General features: G+C 35.6%; 1 pseudogene; it reads left to right on the top strand.

Annotated features, from left to right (window-relative positions):
* Positions 1-379: 379 nt before the first annotated feature.
* Positions 380-8,284, top strand: LOC107949867 (pleiotropic drug resistance protein 1-like; annotated as a pseudogene).
* The last annotated feature ends 826 nt before the right edge of the window (positions 8,285-9,110 follow it).

The following is a 9,110-nucleotide window of genomic DNA, read 5'->3' on the forward strand; positions in this document are numbered from 1 at the left end:
AAAAAAATAAAGTTTAATAATTGCAAAAATATAAATAGTATCTAAACATTAATTAAATAATTATATTATCAAATAAAATTGAACATTTAATTTAATTTAATCTTTTTTAATTTTGGTAATCAATTTGGAAATCCATTGCTAAAATTTAAACATGTAACTTTCGACACCCTATCAACAGTTAAAATATGTTGGTGACTAAAAGCATGGTTTAAAGATGTTGGTGATTTAAATATGTTGAGATTACAAGTAAAAGACAAATAATATTCCACAACTCAATCCATGCAAAAGAAAGGTGGAAAATTTTTAAGTTTGACATATGAAAGAGAAAGAAGGGGCGGCCAGCAACCATGCATTACTATTGCCCTTAGTCCTTATATATATGCCAAACATTAGTTTTGTTGCAACAGGCTCTCCCTTTTAACTTCATACTGATTTCTTTTCCTTCTTTCATTGGGAAAGATCAAGTATTGATATTGTTTTGGGTAATGGAGGGCGGTAATATTTATGAAGCGAGTAGTAGTTTAAGGAGAAGTATAGGCTCTGGTAGTTCTTCCATACGGAGGAACAATGGCGTCGAAGTTTTCTCGAGATCTTCTCGAGATGAAGACGATGAAGAAGCTTTAAAGTGGGCTGCACTTGAGAAACTACCCACTGTTGCTCGTCTAAGGAAGGGTATATTAGCTAGCTCTCAAGGTGGTGCCAGTGAAATCGATGTTTTGGACATTGGATGGCAAGAAAGGAAGGCTTTGCTTGAGAGGTTGATCAAAGTTGCTGAGGAAGATAATGACAAGTTTTTATTCAAGCTCAAGAATCGTATCGATAGGTATGGAATTTTTGTGTTTTTAATGTTTGCAGAATACAAACTAGAGGTGCTCATGGGCTGGGCCGGGCCCATAAAAAAATTTGGCCCGGGTCATAGGCCCGGCCCAAAATATGGGTCTCAAATTTTTCCCAGGCCCGGCCTGGGAAAAAATCATAAGCTCGGGCCCGGCCCGGCCCATGTTTTAATAAATACCAAAAATTTATTTTAAAATTTTAAAAAAATATTTTAAAAATATTTTTAAATTAAAAAAAATTAAAAATAAATATACATTTATTATATCGGGCCGGGCCTCGGGCACCAGCGCCGGGCCCGGGCCAAAAAAGTGGTGTCCGAGGCCCGGCCCATTTTCTAAACGGGCCTCGTTTTTTGCCCAAACCCATATTTCGGGCCTATATTTTTACCCAAATCCTTCCATATTTCGGACAGGCCGTCAGGCCAGGCCGGGCCCACCCGGCCCATGAGCATCTCTAAGACAAACTCACTATGCCTATTGAATGGAATAGAGTAACAAATAGAGTCGTAAGAGAGACTGTAACAGATTATTTCAGGAAAAGAAAAAAAAGATTTGTAAAAGAAAAAGTTGTAGCTGAAGATTCATTCAATAGTCCCCGAACAGTGAAAATTTTGAACCAAACATAATGTCTGTTTTTGCATTGGAAATCCTCAGGGTTGGCATCGATCTTCCCACAATTGCAGTCAGATTCCAACGTCTAAATATTGAAGCTCAAGCTTACGTAGGAAGCGATGCTTTGCCTACGGTTATTAATTTCGTCACTAATATATTTGAGGTACGTTCCAACCTGGGATGGAATTACTTCGAAATATTTGGATTTGGATTTTCTAATTCAAATAAAAAAATTGATTTGGTTTTTAAAATCTAATATTAATTAAAAAAATACTTTTTTCTGCTTTCAAAATAAGGTATTAAGTGACATATTGAAGAGCTTATCATTTTTATCTTACTATTATTATCAGTGTGTTTCAACATACCATTCACACACATGCTAGAGTCTAATTTTAATATCTTGATAGATTATATGTTATTTTATATACATACAAATATATCTCAAATATACAAATATAAATTTTATAATTATTAATTAGATTCTATAATTTAATATAATTTAATAATTATAGTTTAATTTTAAATGTAATTATAAAAAAATTAAGATAAAAGATAAATACTGATCCGTACACTTCCTAGAGGAGCCGAAACACACAGGCATCACCTTTATGTTTGTTTCCTGACATTTCAATTTGTATTGTGATTAAAGAGCTGCTTGATTGAGATGGGCCTTCTTTCTAGTAGAAAGAAAAAGCTGACAATCCTCAAAGACGTCAGTGGAATCATTAAGCCTGGCAGGTAACATGAAGATTTGATTTTTACTGATAAATTTAAAGTTTGGGTCCCATGAAATTAATCAAGTTTTATTTCTTCAGGATGACATTGCTTTTGGGTCCTCCAAGTTCTGGGAAAGCCACTCTCTTGTTGGCTTTAGCTGGGAAGCTTGATACTGCTCTTAAGGTGCTTTACAAAAGTTCACTTTGGTTCAATGCGTTGGATGTTGTCTTCAATTTTATTTATAATTATCAAGTAAAATTCTCTTGAAGTGTTCTGGGACAGTGACCTACAATGGGCATGAGATGAATGAGTTTGTGCCCCAGAGAACAGCTGCCTATATTAGTCAACATGATCTTCATATAGGAGAAATGACAGTCAGGGAAACTTTGGCCTTTTCTGCAAGATGTCAAGGCGTTGGAGATCGTTATGGTTAGTTTTGTTTGATTTTCGACCATTCTCATTTGTCATTTCACATTTTCTTTATTCAACAAAGCATGAAAGTTTGTTGTTTTGGGTGTTTACAGATATGTTGGCAGAATTGTCAAGAAGAGAGAAACAAGCAAATATTAAACCTGATCCTGATATTGATGTCTTCATGAAGGTAAGAACTAATTAATATTATTTTTATGTTTCAATTGTAGAAAGAATTAAACTAGTGGTCTTGATTCACTTCACTTTTAAAATTTCAGGCAGCAGCAACAGAAGCTCAAGAGGCAAATGTTATCACAGATTACATTCTAAAGGTAATGTTAAAGGAATCTGAAATATATCCGAGCACTAAGATAAATATATATATACTTATTGAACTCCTTTGGCATGAAACTTTCAGGTTTTAGGACTGGAAATATGTGCAGACACTATGGTAGGTGATGAAATGTTAAGGGGTATATCTGGTGGACAAAAGAAGCGTGTCACCACAGGTAATTGATAAAATCAATTAAAACCATTGGTTCCATTACCAAAGTAGCCTCAATTTTTTATCATGCAATCCATTTCTGTCAATGAAATTAGGTGAAATGCTGGTTGGACCGGCAAGGGCACTATTTATGGATGAGATATCTACTGGTCTAGATAGCTCTACAACTTTCCAGATTGTGAACTCCCTCAAGCAAACTGTTCATATCCTTAACGGAACTGCAGTCATTTCTCTTCTCCAACCAGCACCAGAGACTTATGATCTTTTCGATGACATTATTCTCATTTCCGATGGCCGGATAGTATATCAGGGTCCTCGTGAACACGTGCTGAGCTTCTTCGAATCTATGGGCTTCAGGTGTCCTGAAAGAAAAGGCATTGCAGACTTCTTGCAAGAAGTAAGTCTTGACATTGGTTTTCTTCTTTTTTTCTTTTTTTTTTTAATTGGGACAAAGTTCCTTTTATATCATATTACCTAACTTTCTTCATTACAGGTTACATCAAGGAAAGATCAAATGCAGTACTGGGCACGTAGAGATCAACCTTACAGGTTTGTCACGACTGATGAGTTTGCTGAGGCATTTCAATCTTTCCATGTTGGATTGCAACTTGAAGATGAACTTCGGACTCCATTTGAGAAAACAAAGAGCCACCCCGCTGCTTTGACAACCAAAAAATATGGTGTTGGAAAGTGGGAGTTGCTGAAAGCTTGCATCTCAAGGGAGTTTCTGCTGAAGAAGAGAAACTCTTTTGTCTACATCTTCAAGTTTATTCAGGCGAGTGCTAAAGACAGTTGATTCTTGCACTGTAATTGTAATGGTTTACATTACAAGAAAATGACTTATTTCCTTTTTGTTTTTTTCTTTCATTACTAGCTTACATTTATGGCAATAGTTACTATGACTCTCTTTTTGAGGACTGAGATGAATCGAGATTCAATTGCTGAGGGAGGAATCTATATGGGGGCCATTTTTTTTGGCTTGATTATGGTCATGTTTAATGGAATGTCTGAGCTTTCTATGACCATTGCTAAGCTTCCTGTCTTTTACAAGCAAAGAGACCTGTTATTCTTTCCTGCATGGGCATATGCTCTACCATCATGGATACTCAAGATTCCTATCACATTTGTAGAAGTTGCCCTATGGGTATTTCTCACCTATTATGTCATCGGATTTGATCCAAATGTTCAAAGGTAAACAAATGAAATGGAAATAAAATTTTAGATGGAACCTTAAGTAGCAGTGTACATATTTATATAGTTTCTTATTAACTCATGATCCAAATTGATGTGTAAGCAACTTGTCTGGTGCAGGTTCTTTAGGCAATACTTCGCACTCGTTCTCGCTAACCAGATGGCTTCGGGTTGTTTCGCTTCATTGCAGCAACTGCTAGAAACATGATTGTTGCTAACACTGTTGGCTCATTTGCTTTGCTCGTACTTTTTGCATTGAGTGGCTTTGTCCTATCACGAGGCATGATAAGTCTTAGACACATCATCAGACATCAAACTTCTATTGAAAATTAAACTTTTTTTTTTCTAATCCATTTTCTTTTGTTAATGTCACAGATGACATAAAGAGCTGGTGGATATGGGGTTACTGGATTTCTCCTATGATGTATGGACAAACGGCATTGATGGTTAATGAATTCCGTGGGAACCAGTGGAGTCATGTAAGTCTTGGAATTTGCAATGTTTATGGTTTTGCTTTTATCCTTGAACAATCATCTGATTATATGTTATTTCATATCGAAGTCTCTTCCGGGTTCAACCGAAGCAGCAGGAATTGATGTTTTGAAGTCTAGGGATTTCTTTCAAGAACCAAAATGGTATTGGATAGGTGTAGAAGGATTGATTGGTTTCATAATATTGTTCAACATTTTTTTCACTGTGGCTCTCACCTATCTAAATCGTGAGTATAGCTTTGTCTATTTAAAACTTATTCTTCTTCATAATGGAGAGCTAATCTTTTACATTTTATCAAATAATTATGCAGCATTTGGGAGTTCAAGGGCTGTAATATCAGAACAAACGGAAAGCCATGAACAAACCGATGGAATTGGAGTTGGTGGAAGCATACAGTTAACAAACAATGAAAGTAGTTCAAATAATGTAACTAGCTCAGGTATTAGAACTCACTTATATTTGTATCCGTGTTTTTGTTTACAGGGCATTAAGTAGAATACTAATCCAATTGATATGCAGCGATTCAAGAGGAGGTTCAAAGAAGCATCTCATCGAAGTCCTCGTCTGTGACTGAGGCAACCATCGGGACCATTTCCATCAAGAAAAAGGGCATGGTTCTTCCATTTGAGCCACATTCCATCACATTTGATAACTTTGTTTATTCTGTTGATATGCCACAGGTAACATAAGGTTCCGTGTATAAATTCCATATATGTTCAATGGTTGGATTATATTCTGTTTGTTGCTAATGTGCTCTACAGATATAAAAGTTTGTTTGATTCATTTAAAAATTTCAGGAAATGAAAGAACAAGGTATTACTGAAGATAGGTTGGTGCTACTGAAGGGTGTTAGTGGTGCTTTCAGACCAGGCGTTCTTACAGCTCTAATGGGTGTTAGTGGTGCGGGTAAAACCACTCTTATGGATGTGCTTGCTGGTAGAAAAACCGGTGGTTATATAGATGGGAACATCACTATTTCAGGTTTCCCGAAGAAACAAGAAACATTTGCTCGAGTATCTGGATACTGTGAACAAAATGATATTCACTCTCCTCATGTCACAGTGTACGAGTCTTTGCTCTATTCTGCTTGGCTTCGACTACCTGCTGAAGTTAAAGCTGAAACTAGAAAGGTTGGCATTCATCTTTAAGCTATTTCTTGTCTCTAAATATTTTTTGATATATGTCTAGAGGTTTTTACTAAGATAATCCAGTAGACACAATTCGATCATGAACTCCAAGGACTTATAAAAGTTGAGAAGTTCTTAGTTTTGACACCCCTTCATTGCCTACTGATAGAGTCCAACAAAATAACCCATTTTTCTTAATGATCATTTTGGTATGGCTTAAGTTAATGCTTTGTTTCCAGATGTTCATTGAGGAAGTCATGGAACTCGTGGAATTGAATCCGTTAAGGCAAGCAATAGTTGGTTTACCTGGTGTAAATGGTTTATCAACTGAACAGCGAAAGAGGCTTACGATTGCAGTTGAGCTTGTGGCAAACCCTTCGATCATTTTCATGGACGAGCCAACTTCAGGGCTTGATGCAAGAGCCGCGGCAATTGTTATGAGAACAGTTAGGAACACGGTGGACACCGGAAGAACAGTTGTATGTACTATTCGTCAGCCAAGTATTGACATATTTGAAGCATTTGATGAGGTAAGGAACTTGAAAATCAATTAAAAAAGAATTTACTGTGCTTTTGTTGGTTCTTCATTCGAGTTTATATATTAATAAAACATGTAATTGCAGCTATTCCTTATGAAGCGAGGAGGACAAGAAATATATGTCGGGCCATTAGGACACCATTCTAAACATCTTATCAAGTACTTCGAGGTATGATGAAATGAAGGACCTCAAATTAAAAATTTTAATATACGATATTTATTTAACACTATAGTGTTCATCTTTCTACAGGGAATTCAAGGAGTTAGCAAAATCAAAGATGGATATAATCCCGCGACTTGGATGTTAGAAGTTACCACAACAGCGCAAGAATTAGCTTTAGGTGTTGATTTTACTGATATCTACAAAAATTCAGATCTGTACAGGTAATGATAAGATACTCAGACTTGACCTTGCAACAAAAAGTTATATGGTGGTCCAATTAATTACTTTAATTCAGCACAAGATCGACATCGGAGATAATTAACTCAAATTTGATACTAATGTATGTCATTTGTTCAGGAGAAACAAAGTTCTTATTGAAGACTTAAGCAAGCCTGCTCCTGGTTCAAAGGAACTCCATTTTCCAACTCAATACTCTCAGTCATTCTTGACTCAGTGTGTAGCTTGCTTATGGAAGCAACACTGGTCATATTGGCGCAACCCGCCATATACCGCTGTTAGATTTCTTTTTACAACTGTAATAGCATTGATGTTTGGGACAATGTTCTGGGACCTGGGCTCTAAAATGTAAGCTACAAGTCAAAACCACAAAAGCTGAAGCTTCAAAGTTGGTTTCAATCAACTTCTTTTATCTAACTGTTATATTGTGGAATTACAGGAATAGTGGACAAGATTTGACCAATGCAATGGGTTCAATGTATGCTGCTGTACTTTTCCTTGGTGTCCAAAATTCTTCATCTGTGCAGCCTGTTGTTGTGGTTGAAAGAACGGTCTTTTATCGAGAAAGAGCTGCTGGAATGTATTCTGCCATGCCATATGCCATTTCGCAGGTAAAGTTTCAGTGATTTGGAAAACTTGTAAAAGTTTCAAAATGGTTAAGAAAGTTAAACTAACTTCCATTCTTGTAAATTGTAGGTCATTATTGAGATGCCTTACATTTTTATTCAAGCTGCTACGTATGGCCTAATAGTCTATGCTATGATCGGATTCGAATGGACCGCTGCAAAGTTCTTCTGGTATCTCTTCTTCATGTACTTTACCTTATTGTACGTCACCTTCTATGGCATGATGGCCGTTGCTGTTACGCCAAACTACCACATTGCATCAATTGTTTCTGCTGCATTCTACGGAATATGGAACCTCTTTTCGGGGTTCATCATCCCACGACCGGTAAGTTTTTTTCTTTCATCATGTGATTTTCCATTTTTCAAGTTCATATAGATTTCTTGAAAAGTTTTAACTTGTTGGATTTTGCAGAGCATGCCTGTATGGTGGCAATGGTACTATTGGGCTTGTCCAGTAGCATGGACCTTGAACGGATTGTTTGTTTCTCAATTTGGAGACATAAAAACACCCCTTGAAGATGGTGACTTTGTTGGTCAGTCAGTGGAACAATATTTGAGAAGTCGATACGGTTTCAGACATGATTTTCTGGGAGTTGTCGTAGCTGTAATTCTTGGTTTCGCTGTTCTATTTGCTTCCATCTTTACCGTGTCCATTAAGCTCTTTAATTTCCAAAGACGTTAGAATTTATGGTTTCCATCTTTGAACTGTTTAAGGTCATGTTTTTATTTATTAAATTTATGCCATTTTAATTTTTGTAACATACAAATTCTTTCATTGTAACGGGAGATTTTGTTGTAATAAAATATGAAATAGTGAAATCCCCTTTTATATATATATATAGAAAAAAAATAAGAGTCAATTACACTAAGCCAGAAACAAGATTAGAAATAGATGGTAAAAAAATTATGTAATCAAATTTGATCAACAATTGTAATAGGAACAATATCAAACACAAGACGTAAACCCAAACTCTTTCATTTAATCAGCTATGGATTATAAGGATTGAACTACCGACACCTTATCAAGAACAATTGAAGAAGGCATTAGAAGACTACTAGTCAAATATACCAGATCCAAAAGAATGGTCACAAGACTATTCATAATTTTCTAGCAGTGCAATAGAAAACACGCCAACTTGGACTAATTCGCAGGAAAAGACATCACCTATGGAAGTAGAAGACAATCTTGACAGCTCACGTGATGGTCTTAAACAAAAGATTGAACAGTTGGAGATAAAGTGCTACAGAGCTAAAGAAGAAATAGTAAAGAAAATAGAAGAACTGAACCTCACTTCTGATATTAGTACAAACTATGAAAGTGATTAAATGTGATTAGATGTTTCACTATTTTGTATAAGTCATAAAAGTAAGTTTGTTATATAAGTCAAAAAAGTAAGTTTATTTGTTATGTAAATGAGATTCCTCATTATATGTTAAACTAGTCTTAGGATAAGTCCTGAAAACTCCTCCAGATGAGAAGGAAAGATTTTCCCTATATAAGGAAGAACAATTTTTAGTTGTAATCATCGAATAGCTTAAAAAATAAAAATACCAGTGTGTTTTAAAAACATGTTTTTCTAAATATTTCTTATTCTCTTTCTGATCAACATAGGTCAATCTTTAAATGAAAATCTCTCGTGAGTTTAAAAGTATGC

This window comes from Gossypium hirsutum, chromosome D03 (assembly GCF_007990345.1).
Source record: "Gossypium hirsutum isolate 1008001.06 chromosome D03, Gossypium_hirsutum_v2.1, whole genome shotgun sequence".
NCBI classification, from domain to species: Eukaryota; Viridiplantae; Streptophyta; class Magnoliopsida; order Malvales; family Malvaceae; genus Gossypium; species Gossypium hirsutum.